The sequence below is a fragment of the Vanacampus margaritifer genome, chromosome 2, assembly GCF_051991255.1.
Source record: "Vanacampus margaritifer isolate UIUO_Vmar chromosome 2, RoL_Vmar_1.0, whole genome shotgun sequence".
Lineage (NCBI taxonomy): Eukaryota > Metazoa > Chordata > Actinopteri > Syngnathiformes > Syngnathidae > Vanacampus > Vanacampus margaritifer.
In genome coordinates, this window is record NC_135433.1 from 46,125,671 (window position 1) to 46,141,331 (window position 15,661).

Consider the following 15,661-nt stretch of genomic DNA (forward strand, 5'->3'; position numbering starts at 1 on the left):
TGCAAGCAGCTCTACACTTACAAGACGAAAGGCATCGACCAACGCTAAAATAGTACATTGATGACGACAGTGATCATCCTCGATGATGATGAAGGTGAATCCGAGCTTGACGGCGAAATTGGAACCGCTGACGCGGCGGCTATGACGGTGTCGTAACGCGGAGCGCAACCGAGCACGCACAGGCGGACGTTCGATCGGACGACGGAGAGTGCCCCGAGTCCAATGCATATTCATCGGAGGAAGTGTGTACAGTCTGCTACTTGCTTTTTATTCCCCGGAAAAAAAGGCCGTCAAGAAAGTGTAACGTTTGCACGCAAAACGGACCAATGTGAAAGTGAAAGTAAACTGTTGTGCGAGTCCTGGCGTCTCCTTGCACGCAGGAGAGTGTTACAAAAGGAAAAACTGTATTTGAAACATCCACATAATTGTAAGTAGTACCACAGTTGCACACATTTGTAAATAGTTTGCGAAATTGTTTTGTCAAATTGTTACACTGTTGAATGGAAATAAACGTATTTTGCAATCAAAAAACACTTTTTCATTGTTGGTGAAAGCGTTTTACAGAAGTAAAGCACTATTTAGGTGTTTGTGGCATCATTCATGGACAAAAAGAAGTGTACAATTCACTAGAGTGCATGAAATAACATCGTTATAGGTAGAAACAAACTTTTTTCTGATGAAAGCTGAGAGTCCAATCTTTCATTTGGTAGTATGTGTGTTTCCATAGTCCAAACACAACATTTTCTGTGGACCTTGAAAGATCACTCAAAATGCTTAAATCGGCTGGCACTGGCGACAACCCGTTTTTGAAAACGTCTGGCAGTCAAAGAGTTAATATATATTATATATTATTTAAGAATAATGTTATTTAAATCTTGCTATTAAACCCCCCACTTCTAGACTGAAAACGTTAGGGCATATATACTAAGTGAGTAAGTGCTAAGCTGTATTCTTCAAGCTGTTTTGTGTGTGATGTTTAAATCTTATATTTTGAAATCTATGCTTTTAATTTGGAAGGCCGCTCCGTACTTCTGTTTCCTGTTTCACTTCTTTGTTTGTCATTCAGCTCATGCATTTATTTTTAGCTTGTGCAAAACAACTTTAACTTATTGATGTCTGTTCAAAACAATCTATCTGACTATAAAATATATTTTAAACAGTCACTCACATCTCACAGTCACGCGGAAACCAACATGACATTGCCAAAAACGTGTCATCTTGATGCACTGATCTGAAGCGTCTTGATGGGACTCGGGAGATTCTTCTTCTCCAGACTCCTAATTGAGGTGAATTACAACATATTGTGGTACATAGCACCACCTACTGTGCAGGAGGGGCATAACAATTAGTAGGCGACTGATTGAAAAAAAATGGGAGGCTGCACTGGCAAGACGTGCGGCACCACTGCGCCGGTGCCGTGTTAAGTCAATCATTTGGCCAATCTCATTTGAGCAGGGGCACGTGCCACCCCGGCCTCCCCTCTGGCTCCGCCAGTGACCACAGTAGCCAGTTAATGGCTAATAACAATACAAGGCTTCTTGCTTTTTCATTGTCCACCAAGACTGGCTGGTTTGGTCCTCCTGCCGCCGCACTGGCCAAACTTAGCAACTGTAAAACATAGCTGAGCAAGCGAGGTCGCAGTGTGGGCTTTCCCGGAGACTGTCTGCCAAGTGGCTGCGCTAGAGTGTGAGCGGGGGACCCTGCGGGAACGTGCACCGTCGTATCGATACCAAGACAAATTAGTATTGTATTTGTGTACAACAGAGCGGCAAGCAAGAGTGGCTAGCAAGAACTCGCTGGAGCAGCTAACAAGAGGGGCTAGCAAGAACTCGCTAGAGCGGCTAGCAGGAGATGCTAGCAAGGACTAGCTGGAGCGGCTATCAGGAGATGCTAGCAAGAACTAGTTGGAGCGGCTAACAGGAGATACTAGCAAAAGCTAGAGGCTAACTCCGTTCGTGAAGTTCTTTTCCTTCTGGTATCTAGCAAAAGATGACGGTGAATCATATTAGCCTCCTGCATGGCACTGCGCAACCTATGTAATATCATTAGCAATTACTAGAACTATGATTATAATAGAAATGTACGTTAATGGGATTTTTGCATATTATTGAAATGAATAGTGGGTTTTTGAAATGAATTAATTATTAGTTTACCACTAGATGGCGTATAATAATGCGTACTGTCCCTTTACAATTCAAAATTCTATACACAACATTCCAACGACGTGAACAACAAAAATGTGGGGGAGAATTTCATAAATGAATTCAAAATACTGAAAAAGTAAGCCATCACATGTACATTAGTAATCACAGCAAGTATTTTGGACCTGATTTGGAAAGACACACACGTGTCGATATGAAGTCACACAGTTGACAGTGCATGCCAGAGCACAAGCCAAGCATGAAGTCAAAAGAAATTGTCTGTAGACCCCCGGGCTTTGCGGCACAGATCTACGAAGGGTACAGAAAATATTCTGCTGCTTTGAGGGTCCCAAGAGCTCCAGGAGAACCTTCCAGAAGGGCGAGCATCTTTGCAGCAACCCACTAATTAGGACTTTGTCATGAATTAGAAAAAAAATAATAGGAGGATTTTTAAAATATCATTATGGAACATTGCGAGTTGAATTTTTAAATAGGGGTGGAAAAAATAATCGATTCCATTCTGGTTAAGGCTGTGACACAACACAATGCGGAAAAAGTGAAAAATATTATCCAGATGCATTGGATGTGGAGCCAAATAGTTTTTTTTTTTCTAATTTGTTAAAATGTCAACAATTGTCCTAATTTCTATAGGAGATAATGAAGCATGAAGCTCATGGGATTGTTTGGCCGAGGTCTGCGCTCTACTCTATGTCATTTTAGCTGTAGTAACATAATACAGTTTATGTATATAGCTGAGAATGTTGTTGTTTTTCTTTATCTGCAAGCACTTTGATGGCTTTCCGTCTCTGCGAGATACAGGTGGCACATTTGATGCAAATGACAAAAGAAAAGAACAATGATGGAAAAACACAGCAAATGGTGACATTTGAAGGCACTGTGGGGCTTTCATCTCAATGAAAATATAAATACTGAAGAGACACAAAATTGCCTTTCCGTTGGGAATAAAGGAGGGAAATGTTGATTGATGCAACTCGATTTTAGTTTTTTTCTAATAAATACCGCTCTATAATGACATTTTGCTATCTTAAGAGAGAGAGAGAGAGAGAGAGAGAGAGACAGTGATTACAGGTCTTAGACTGTTGCATTTAGGCTCATGCGGGAATTTTGATATTCACCTTTTATTTTGTGCCCCCTCCCTTTCTGAAACGGAAGACACAGAGTTTACCACATTTCAGGGTTTCTTGACCCAGGGTTCTAACTAAACCTGCTTTGTGAAATACACCCCTGTTCAAAAGGCGAGGATGTATTCCATTTGTGAAGTTCCAGCACCCTCTGGTGGTTAGTTTATTAGCGCAGTTTAATTTTAATTAGGCGTGTTTTGGCCACTAAGGTGGGTACTTCTCCACATAAATCAGTCATACCAGCAAATATTGTTCAACATTTCCGTAAAAAAAAAAAAAAAAACTTTTTACACGCTTCAGCCGAATACAACATTGTTAGCTGGACCATGATACTTTGTGCCGTTGAGCCAATAGGAGCACACGACAATAAAATGACTGGCCAAGCCTATTTCTTTGTCAATGTTGTTATTATGTAAAAAACACACAATATTGTGCTTTTTCCCCCCCAAAATTAGCTATTTTTTTTAACAATATCTTGAGTTTTCATACAGCATCATGTACTTTTTTTTATATTTATTGCCAACCTCCCCACAATATTGGGATTATTATCGTATTGTGATGTTTGGACATGGTTACAGATTCCCTTTAGAGAAGTACCCTGATAATTTCGCTTTTCTAAAAAAATTAAAATAAAATGAAACGCCAAAAAAGTTTTAAGTACCGTTTTAATTTCCCTCCACTTCATGATTCATGATTCTCTTCTAAAAAAAAATCTAATTTTATATTTTTATGTTTGAAATCTGAAATATGGCAAAAGGTTAAAAGGTTTAAAGTATCTTTGTGCAGTTTGCCACTTTTTTACTCATGACTTCCACCTCTGGCCCAAAACGTAACTGCAGCATCTGTGTCAGGCTCGTATATGATGCGCGTGCAAGTACGTGCACAATCTTAAAACGCCACAGTTGACAAATGAAGACATGACTTCAAATGAGGTCAGAAAAACTCCGCCCCTCCCCTCCCCAAGGAAACTGTGGAGTGTGAGGGTCCGCGCACTCTACTATAAAAGGGAAGATAAAAGCAGTCAGAGTAAAACAGTCAGGGCTCTTTGTACTCATCTGGACATTGATGGAGCATGCATGATGTAGAAAAAGCTTTAACATGACCTTTTTAAACTGCACAATGTACCTTTAAGGGGGGCTTATACTTTCGCAAAGCACTGTAAATAACTAAACCATTCAGCCAATTAGTGTTACTTTTGACCCAGCGGTTTTATGAGCGCATTCCGTCCTTTGTTTCCGTGTTCCTCTGCCTCGTGCTCAGAAAACGCTGGGATCGATTATTCACTGGAGACGGAGAAGCGTCTCAGCGCGTTTTCAATCCTCCGAGAACATTTGTCAAAATAGGAACGTGTCATGAAGCTCCCGCGTCGCCCTCCAGGCCCCGCGAACACGATGAGTGATGGGCAGAGCAGTAAATTAGTGCACTCATTTATAGGCTGAGCTCTTGGCCTTCATGACTGTGATGCATGTCCTCCGCCAGAAGATATCAACTTGTCGCGCACTCGACACACAAGGTGAGGACACTCCGAGTCAGCAGTTTTCCCATAAGACGCAAGCTTTTTTTCCCCTTGGTTTTAATGCAGGACGCAACGAGAGCGACTTTGCTTGATTCCAAATGGCCTCATTCGTCTTCCTGTGAGGCCTCTCTATGTAGAGCCCCTGTGTTCATCTTTAACTCATTCACTGCCATTGACGGATATAGACGTCAAAAATTCATTTGAACAATTTCTATTAGTTTACCATTTTTTTCCACTTTTGTTAACAAGAGTATGAAAACCTAGAAAAAAATAATTGTACATTTAGAACAGATATAAAATTTGATTCTGAGTTAACTAGTGAAGTCATCCGAAAAAAAATTTATTTTAAAGAAAAATTATTAAAAATAAAAAAAATTATTAAAATGATAATTTTTAGTTTTTTAAGGAAAAAATTATTAAAAACTAGAGGCTTCAGGCGATTACATTTTATAATCGTAAGTAATCGCATGACTTCACTAGTTAACTCACAATTAATCAAATTAATGAAATTTTGACGTTTATAGCCGTCAATGGCAGTGAATGAGTTAAGCCCCTCCCTACTTCATCCAGATTGGTGAATGGCTGTAAGCCTGTGAAGTGGAAGCAAAGCGATCACGTTGCAGACTTCATGTTTAATCGCGATGAGTAACTCACCATGATAGTTTGATGATATTTGCTGGAGATTATATGAAATTACAGCTATTAAAGAAGTAATAGCTGCAATTTAACAAAACGCAGTAGTTTCATAATCTTTTATTGTGCACTGCTTAGACAATAGCAGATCATGAAACTACTGCTTTTGTTGAGTTTGTTTGAAAATCAGGCCAAAGGGGCTTTGATAAACATTTCATATATCTTTCCATGTGAAGCTCCTCTCACTGTTGCGTTTAAATTCATGTGGGAATCTTGACTTTATTTAAATATTTAATAATAATAATTATAAGGGGAAGTCAGACTTAAACATTTTTTTTACAATAATATATTATATGTGAACTTGCTAGTCCAAACATGACTTTATGATTAATATCACATTTGTGGAATATGAGTTATGAAGCAAAATCCAGCCATTTTCATCCATCTCAGGGTGTGGCCATTTTTGCCACTTGCTGTCAACTGAAGATGACATCACAGTTGCTCGGGGCTCATTAAGGACCAATCACAGCTCACCTGTTTTCTGAAGCTGAGCTGTGATTGGTTGGTTGTCAATTTCGCTCGACAGCAAGTGGCAAAATGGCCGCCTTCAAATTTGCTGCTTAACTCATATTCCACTAACGCAGTATTAATCAGATTACCGTATTTAGATTAGTGGGGCTGCATAGGACATAATATTATTGTCTTAAGACGTCTTTTTTTAATTGTCTATTTTTCTTCCAAAACGTTTTACCTATAATTTAAAAAAAAGTTTCTTCTCAAAAATAAAATTAAATTCCTTCCTCCAATGTTATTTCTGCCATTTTATAAACTTATTTTTTCCCTTGTAAGATAAAATAAGTTTTGAGGTTAGGGGTTTGAATCCAGGCTCCAGTCTTAGCTACTCCAGTTCTCCCTGTCCTTGTGTGCAATCTCTACAGGTTTCTTCTAAAACCATGTTCCGGTATGTAGATTCACTGAAGTCTCTACTGCCGCTTTTCCATCAGCCCCGCACGACCCGCTACCACACTACACTACACTCTACGGAACGACACTACACGGCCTCACTTGCATTTCCATTACAGCAGGCGCTCGGCGGGAAGGGGGCGGGATCATTTGAACTGTCCAAGCCAAGCTTTCACTCCCGCAGTGCGCGCGGCTCTGCAATAACATTTCACGAGTGGCAAGTCGCGCCAACAATGAACCATATTTACAATTTCAGATGGACCGCCATGGATGAAATATTGCGATCTTGATTTCACGACCGGCTCGCGCAAAGCTATTTCTGAATGGAGAGCTCAACCTCAATTATTTAACTGCCGCTGGAGCTCTCATTCAAGTGAATGGGAACATACGACCAGCTGAGCGGTCTGCACTCGCAATTTTTTTTTAAAACCACAATCATTACAAATCCATCCACAAGTACCTTTTAAATTGCAAATAAAGTTCAGCGTTGTTGTAAAACATTATTATATTTATTGTATAAACTGTATTTTTATGACTTTGGCAAAATGGGCGTGCTCTACGGCCTTGCTTGCTGCGTTGTTGTCGGCCAATCAGATGACAGTGACGACACAGCCCCCGTTTGGCGCCAAACGACCGGCGCTGCAGAACCACCGTTTCCGGTTCCATTGTAACCGCTCGGGCCCGAAAAAGTCCTAGGGAGACACGAATATCCAGGGACAAAAAAAGTCTAGTCTAGTCCAGTATTTCTCAACCCTGGTCCTCTGGGCCCATGATCCAGCCTGTTTTGGATGTCCCCCTTTTCGACATGCAGCTGATTCCAATGAAGCCAGTTAACGACCTTCACCTGCGTTGGAATGGGGAGACATGGAAAACAGGCTGGATGGTAGGGGTGTGTGTCAATTCATAGGTCACGATTCGATACCGATCAATCCCGATACAAATCTATAAATTAATTATTGCGATTTTTTTTTTTTAACTCAAATTTAGAAAATACAAATCAGTAAACTTGTCAAAGTACGCTGTAAGATTTGTATGAAAATTTATTTATTTATCTGAAAATTCAGGCTTATAACTGAGCCACTGCATTTAACAAACAGGTTGCAGTCTGTTTCATGTTTAAACAGCACTGAAATGAAATATCAAGGCTTAATGTTCCATTAATATTACATTCTTCCATGCTTAATGTGTGAATCCTAACCCTAAGTAACACGTTTTGTTGAATATTTCCATAAAAAATTGATGTTTGAAAATAGATTCGGCCACATATTGAATCGATTCGAGAATTGCGTGCTGTAATATCGCGATATATTGCTGAATCTATTTTTTCTAACACCCCTATTGGATAATGTGCCCCGAAGACCAGGTTTGAGAAACACTGGTCTAGTGCACCATGTTTGAGACTGCATTAGCGAATGCTAATGGACGTTAGCAAACTACCGCGCCCCTGGTGAATCTCGCAATTTGGTAATAAAACTAAGACTAGATTTAAGACTCCCAAAAAGCAAGTCTCGTTTGTGGGTTAGGTGGTGTAACGAGCTTTTGGCGGTCATAAGGGGAGCCGCTTCGACTGGCCAGGAGTCGGCTGTGTTCCGTCCTACAATGATACACAATGGCGTAAAACGCCCTATTCTATCTGCGCATGTCAAGCAAAATACCAAAAGAAAGAGAAATATTTGTTCCCTATGTCTAATGTTGAACATACACTGCTAGCATCTGACAGATGATGGTCCATGGCTAACCGGATTGGGCGACTTAATCATGTTATCAGACACAAACGAGCACAAAGCCTTCTAATATGCCACTAAATAGCGTCCTAATTAGTACTACAGTGCATCTGTGCCAGCGGATCCTGAGTGTAAATACACGCATAAAGCAGTAGTAGCCGAGGCCGGGAAGCGGCGTCACTCTGCGAGTGGGGTGCTTGAAAAAGATTGAAAAGGCTGAAGGCGACATACAAAAGAGCGCAGGGACACATCTGCTCCACTGCTCACCTTCTAAATATATACGGCAGCCTTCAACCTTCCCTCAATTGGCCTTCCAATTATTTATGAAGTCAAACTGTGCGACGAGTTAGCTGACTGATCTCGGGGCGTACACGAAGCTAAATGTACATTTTACTGATGATTAAAAGTAGCAAGCGTGAAGTTGGACTTTCACGTACCCGAAAAGCTAAAGAGCTCAAACGTGTAGAGATGAACGGCTGTAACTTTTCACTCCCAGCAGAGACATTTTCATTCATCTATATTTTAAAATGCAGCATGAATACTTGATTTCCTGATTTGGAAAAATTTGATCCAGTGCAGTGAAAGCTCCAAAGTCCGAATCTGACTACATTTTAATGGAAATGTACGCCTCTAAACTTCAAGAATCAACGTTAGTTACGTATTTGGCTTTTTTTTGTGTAACATTTACTCCAAAAGAAGGAGCCACATCAAGAGAGAGGCTGGTTGTAAATCATGAAGCATGAATTTTGTATTTTACGATAAGTACCTAAATATTCAATTCATTTGAGGTTTTATCGGCCGGATCAAAGCGCAGACAATCAATAACAGCCCATTTCACTGAGCTGTGATGTGGAAACTTGAAGACTTGCACATCTCCCCCACACAGCGATCATATCATAGCTGAGCACCTACAATTAGAACCTGTGCACCGCCTCCAGGTGCTGAGAAGCCACGCTGGAAAGCTCCAAAAGCAACGAGGATGATTACTTTTATTTATTTTTTTTGCATTGCAGCTAGACATGTCATAAAAATATTCCTTGCTTTGTGATGTCGAGCAGGTATTCTATGCGCCGATACACGAAATAATCATTCAAAAATACATATACAGCTACACACAGTATGATTTACTCCGTAAATACAGTACAATATGATTTTACTGTAATTTGATTTAAAAATATGACATGGTTCAACTACTTAGTCAAGATGCAATACAATCCACTTAAAGATATGATGCAATTCATGATACAGTATGATACACGTGATTGCAATTAAAATACTATTATTGTTATTCTGCGATACAATGAGGTTATGTTTAATTTACTCCAAGTACAATGCAATACAATTACGTCCAATTATGATTTGTTACGATTCACTCCAATTAAAATACGCTCAACAAAAATATAAACGCAACACTTCTGTTTGCTCCCATTTCTCTTGAGATGAACTCAAAGATCTCAAATGTCTTCCACTTACACAATATCACCGTTTCTCTCAAATATTGTTCACAAACCTGTCTAAATCTGTGATAGTGAGCACTTCTCCTTTGCCGAGATAATCCATCCCAACACACAGGTGTGCACTAATCCACTCTGGAAAGAGGAGGAGGGGGGGGTGTCTCTTGCCTCAGAAAACCAGTCAGTACTGACTGGTTAAAACAAAACTGCAACTTTCAGAGTGACCTTTTAATGTGGACAGTCCAAGGCACACCTGTGCACTAATCATGGTGTCTAGTCAGCATCTTAATATGGCACACCTGTGAGGAGTGCTCAATATCACAGATTTAGACTGGTTTGTGAGCGATATTTGAGAGAAATGGTGATATATGTGGAAGAAATTCTAGATCTTTGAATTCATCTCATAAAAAATGGGAGCAAAAACAAAAGTATTGTGTTTATATTTTTGTTGAGCATACGATACCATAAGATTCTAGCCAATATCGATACAATACAATGCTATTTATTCCAATTATGACAATATACAGCATGTCACAAAAGTGAGTATAGTCCACCCCTCACATTTTCACTTATGGGTGTACTCACTTTTGTTGCCTGTTAACGTTTAATGATAACGGCAATATTGCGGTATTATAATTGCCACGGAATCGTCGTTATTATGTCACAATATTAAAAGCAGTACATTTGTTCAAAAGGCGAGTTTAATTTTAATTAGGAATGTTTTGGCTACTGTGGAACTTATCGCTCCCATAAATCAGTCATACCAGCAAATATTGTTCAATATCTTTGTCAAAAAAAAAACATTATTCGCCAGCATTTTGAACTACATAGACCATGATCCTTTGCGCCCCTGAGCTAATAGGAGCACGTGACAATGACATGTGACAATGGCCAAGCCTATTTCTGTGTCCCTGCTGTACCCCGGTTCGATTCCGGGGCTGTGCGGTGCTTTCCTGCAGGTCATTCCCTCTCTCTCCCGTTTCCTATCAACTCTTCAGCTGTCCTGTCAATTAAAGGTTAAAAGCCCCCCCACAAAAAAAATCATATTGTTTGGATATTACATCCCTAGGGTGTACTCACTTTTGTACTACTATCCCAAATGTAGTCGAACTTGGTGCAGTTCTTTGGGACATGCCGTTCTCTGCTTTAAATGTTTGTACAGTAATGATATTTGAAGCGATGGTTCGTGAAAGGATCTGAAATGAGATCCGTTGCCATACAGTTATGATGATGCATCCAAGCAGAACTGAAGACCCCCCCCACACACACACACACACACACACACACACACATTGTCTGCGTATCCAACGTCGAGCATAAACGCGCCTTTCATCACAAACAAAAGCTTTCACTCAACAGGCCACACACAAGCCGTGTTCTGCCATCATAAGCACAATTGCAATCTGGGTTAATTGCTGCTGGCGGCTATTTGACTCCTCGCAGGTTGAGTGAATCGACAAAGTTCAAAAGCGAGCGAGCGAGTAGCACAATTTACAGAGAACAATGCTCGCCTTCAATCAAGCTGCTAGCGGGTGGCGCTACTTTAACCAACGTACGCTCAACTCTTGGCCTTCATCAGACGGGAGCTGACGTGGCGGCTTCTATTGAAATGGAAAATGACGTTGTCAAGTTTTGTCGGGGGAAGGTGGTATGGTCGAGCTTAACTAAAGCTTATCGGTTATTGGGGCTAATTTGAGCATTTTATTACTTTCTCTAAAAGGCTATAATATTAGCGATTATCCCGTTGTGTGATTTTCCTAAAAGATTTTCTAGAGTGATTTTCTTTCCTCAAAGCTTTTTGGAATGGCAATCGTGGTGTGTTGTTGGTCATCACGACTTTACCACAGACTATAAAATTAGGTTATCAATTATTTTTTTCCTCGTCATGTGTAGGCTCGTTCGTGAAATTCAGCTATTGTTCCCCCACCAATTGCGGAGTATAACAAAATTCTAAAATTGACACCACCCAAAAAGGTTTATAATCACCTATAGATGCCACAAGAATGTGACAAAAGCACTACTTTTGTCTAAATGAAGTGCATCAATATAGTGAATATCTTTGCGGATGGAATATTTTTTTAGTTTGACTTACGTCTGGTTTAGCAGAAGATATTTTGCTGCCCATTGAAATTGGGCTTTGGGTGCACCCCCCTCAGGTGGATCCCCCACCCCTTTGCACGCTACTGAAAACTAAAATGTTAAACCTATTCAATCATTAACTCATTTACTGCCAGTGACGCCTAATTTTTAATAATCGTTTTTTAATCGTATTTGTTTTGTTTTTTTAATCGTGAGTTAACGAGTGAAGTCACGTGATTAATTACAATTAATTCTAATCACCTAATGCCCTTAATTTTTAATAATCTTTTCTATTTTTTTTTAAAAAAAGATAATTAAAAATTAGGGGCGTCAGGCGATTAGAATTTGTAATCGTAATTAATTGCATGGTTTCACTAGTTAACTCACGATTAATCACAAATTTTATATCTGTTCTAAATGTAAAATAAAACAATTCTAGGTTTTCATACTCTTGTTAACAAAAGTGGGGAAAAATGTTAAACTAATAGAAATAGTTCAAATGAATTTTTGACGTTTATAGCCGTCAATGGCAGTGAATGAATTAAAAAGAAAAAGAAAAGATTACAAATTTGGAACATCATGCGATTAAAATTGTAATTGTAATAAATCGCATGACTTTAATAGTTAACTCACGATTAATCAGAAATTTTATATATTTTCTAAATGTACAATAAAAAAAATCTAGGTTTTCATACTCTTGTTAACAAAAGTGAAAAAAAATTTAACTAATAGAAATAGTTCAAATTAATTTTTGACGTCTAAAGCCGATGAGATGGCAAATTATGTATTTTTTCCTCGTCATCTGAGTTCTCATATTTTTGCTTAAGATGTAAAAAAAAAAAAAAAAAAAAAACCTTATTTGTGTGCCACGCTTTGGCAACTATGTATAATCCATCTCTTAATTCCTTCCCGCATTGCTGTCGCGCACCTCCAAATCAGTGGCTGCACGCCGCGTGCATGCAGATGAGGCCGGTGTCTTCACCGGGGTCGTCGCTTTCGCTTCATTAGGCATCGCTCCCTGCTAAGCCGGGCTAATGGCTTCCCGATCGCGTGACTTTTGCGGACACGGGCCACCGACGGTCGCATATACCGCCCCCGTCATTTAGACATGTCGCACGTGGACACGCGGCGACCTGCTATGAATCCCACCCCACTGTTTTTCTCTTGCCAGGGGAGCTGTGAGGTTAGATGGCGATGAAGGCGTCCAGCAGCGCAACCTCCCAACTGCTCTCTTGCTCACTCTGCAGTGGTGCCACTCATGTTGTTTTGGATCAAACGGAAGGAGTCTGTGTCTGCCATCTACACTACTGTAGACCACAGGGATCGTCACTTGACTCCCAGTCTTCATTTCATACCCTTACCAGAGTCGAGTAAGCCTTGTGAATAATCCTTATTCACCTCACCGAGATATTTCAGATAAATCTATTCTTTCAGCTTTGCGGGAACACTTTCGGGAAGGTCCATAAAAGTGTGATTAGTTGGGTTTGGTGTGGAAGCAGCCTATCAAACACCTCGAAGTGAAATGATGTGCCATAATCAGGAAGCTGTTAAAACTCCTGAGGGGGTAACAACCCCATACAGGAAGTCCTTGGTTTACGACTGTCCTGACAAAGGCAGGTTTCCAGGTAACAAATGAATAAACTCATGCAGCTCAAGAAGGCACACTCACTTATTTTACATTAATGACCTAGAAATGCTTGTGAAACAATTAATCACAGTAATCTAGGGTTGCCACCTTGGATTTGTGACCAAGTTCAGGCACATAACAGTCAAGCCCGAAATTATTCACACACCCGGCCAATTTTGAATATGTGTACATTTTAGCATGGCAAAATCCCAAAGCGCACAGCAAAAGTGGTTAAGAAATGGTTCGCGGGCAAAAATATTACCGTTTTGCAGTGGACCAGACAGTCCAGACTTGAAGTCAGTTGAAAATCTGTGGAGGAAACTAAAGATCAGGGTGATGACAAGAAGAGCTCATCACTAAAGATGAATGGGCAAAAATATTAGCCGAGTCATGCAAAAAGCTGATCAGCAACTATATGATGCGTTTTATTTGCTGTAATCGCCAATAAAGGCTTTTCTATTGATTTTGAGGAGAAAGGTATGAATAATTTTCGACCTGTCACTTTTTGTTAAAATGTCTGAATTTCGTGCAATCTTCATTATTCAGCCAGTCACACACACACACACTGTAAACTACAAACAAGGCATACACTCTAAAAAAACAAAACAAAAAAAACAATAGGATACAAACACGACGTAGAAAAACGTCCCCCACAATTACATACTACAAAGTCACAGACTTGGTAAATTGGTAAGATATACATACCTTCTTGTTAACATTTTGTTCAGATTGATGTAGAAATGTCCGCTTTTTCTCTCTTTGCACTCTTTCGTTGTGACTCACTGACTTCCCTGGCCTCCGTGAGAGGAGGACTGAAATTACCGTAACGACTGTACTTTTCTGTAAAGCGCAAGGGCTTAGCTTTCAGACAGCATTGGAATTTTTCCAGATAGCACAGATGGTGCCAGAGTTACGGTAATCCAAAATGCACCTACGAAAATGTGCCACCGGGCGGCAAGCTCGGTAACAGTGTTCCACAGTAGCACAGGGGTAGACTACAGAATTAAGGAAATCAAATTAGCTTTTGGCATTCTTCCTAAAAATCGGGACAAATTGTGTCCTGGGAGAGATTTGTATTTTCCCAGGACAGCTGGTAAAAAAAAAAAAGAGAGAACAATTCTGGGAAAAAAGGGACGGGTGGCAACTCTACTGTAATCATGACTTGCCCACCCTGAGCACAATTTAGCAACAATCCCTCAAAAAGAATCCAATGTTGTTGATTTCAAGCCGTTTATTACACTCCATTTGACATTAACTGTAAAACTAAACACATAAATGAAGAGAATTACACTTAGTTCACACTCAAATACAAAAAACACTTTGTTTAACTTATTTCTCAAACATAGCACATAACACGCTGGAAAATACTCGCTACTCGCGGCACAAATACCCCTTTAAAAACATTATTTATACAAAAACGTTGCAGGAATGTACACAGACAAACATCTTGAAAATACTCACAGGCATATGCTTTTCCTACGCCTTACATTGCATTGACATAACGTGATTGCGACTTTCTTCTTCTACTTCTTTATGTGGCTTCGAGTGTATCTCAACGCGCGGACTCACACTGCCCCTAAGTGGCCAAGTCGCGTACAGCATAAAAGGCACACAAGCAGGATGATTATGGACAATCTACAGTCGAGTGGAACTGCAACTAACATTCCGATTCTCCCAGAATATTTTAGATTTATCATACTGTATATTTTTCGTCCTACAGAAAAAAAACACCATAGGTTAGCCCATCAATGTGTGTTTACTGTAGCATTTCCCCCACAAATTCATGTTCATGGGTGTGATATTAATAAACTGGTTTAAAATAGCATTTTTTGAAGTTTAATACCCCCAAATAATGGTCTGGCTCCCTCATGTAATCCGTAAAAAACAATTTTTTCCCCTTTTACTTTTATTAAGAATTAGAATTTTAAATTATTAGGAACCGGAATCAAATTGAAGAACCGGAATCAGAACCAGAATTGACCAAATTCAAACAATGCCCAACCCTAGTTAATCGATACGCCGACTATGTCACATTCCAAGTTATGTACAAAGACATGTTATGTCACAAATGTAGAACTTCAACTCCATCGTAAAACAAGGACCTCACTATTTCCTTGTATTTTTGTTGCCTGTAGGTTTAATGGCCTGGTGTTCTTCTGAAACTTCTGTCAATGTAGATTTTGTAGAATATGTCAGTTTATTCTGTATTATATTGTACAAATTGGAACCCTTAATGTCAGGTCACAAAAATTTGGAATTCAACTGAAAATATGCGCAAAAGTCGTACAAGTAAGTTTGAGTTAGAATCGCCGCTATGACTGCTTCATGCTAAATGTTAGCATACTGCTCAGTCGACACCGTAGCAAAAAGAGAGTGTTTGTT

At 39.7% G+C, this 15,661-nt stretch overlaps 1 protein-coding gene across 3 annotated transcripts in view; it reads right to left on the bottom strand.

Annotated features, from left to right (window-relative positions):
- The window catches only part of sntg1 (syntrophin, gamma 1), a 56,071-nt gene that overhangs the window by 37,966 nt on the left and 2,444 nt on the right, over window positions 1–15,661 (bottom strand). The window contains exons 1-2 of one of the 3 annotated variants that reach the window (XM_077558335.1): window positions 14,741–14,782; window positions 13,542–13,588 (exon numbers count right to left, since the gene is read on the bottom strand). The exons of 1 other annotated variant lie outside the window; for it this stretch is intronic. The gene's annotated coding sequence lies outside the window, so the exon portion shown is untranslated. Of the gene's footprint in view, window positions 1–13,541; window positions 13,589–14,740; window positions 14,820–15,661 lie in introns of those variants that run through there. One more of the 3 variants, XM_077558337.1, reaches the window with a different exon arrangement.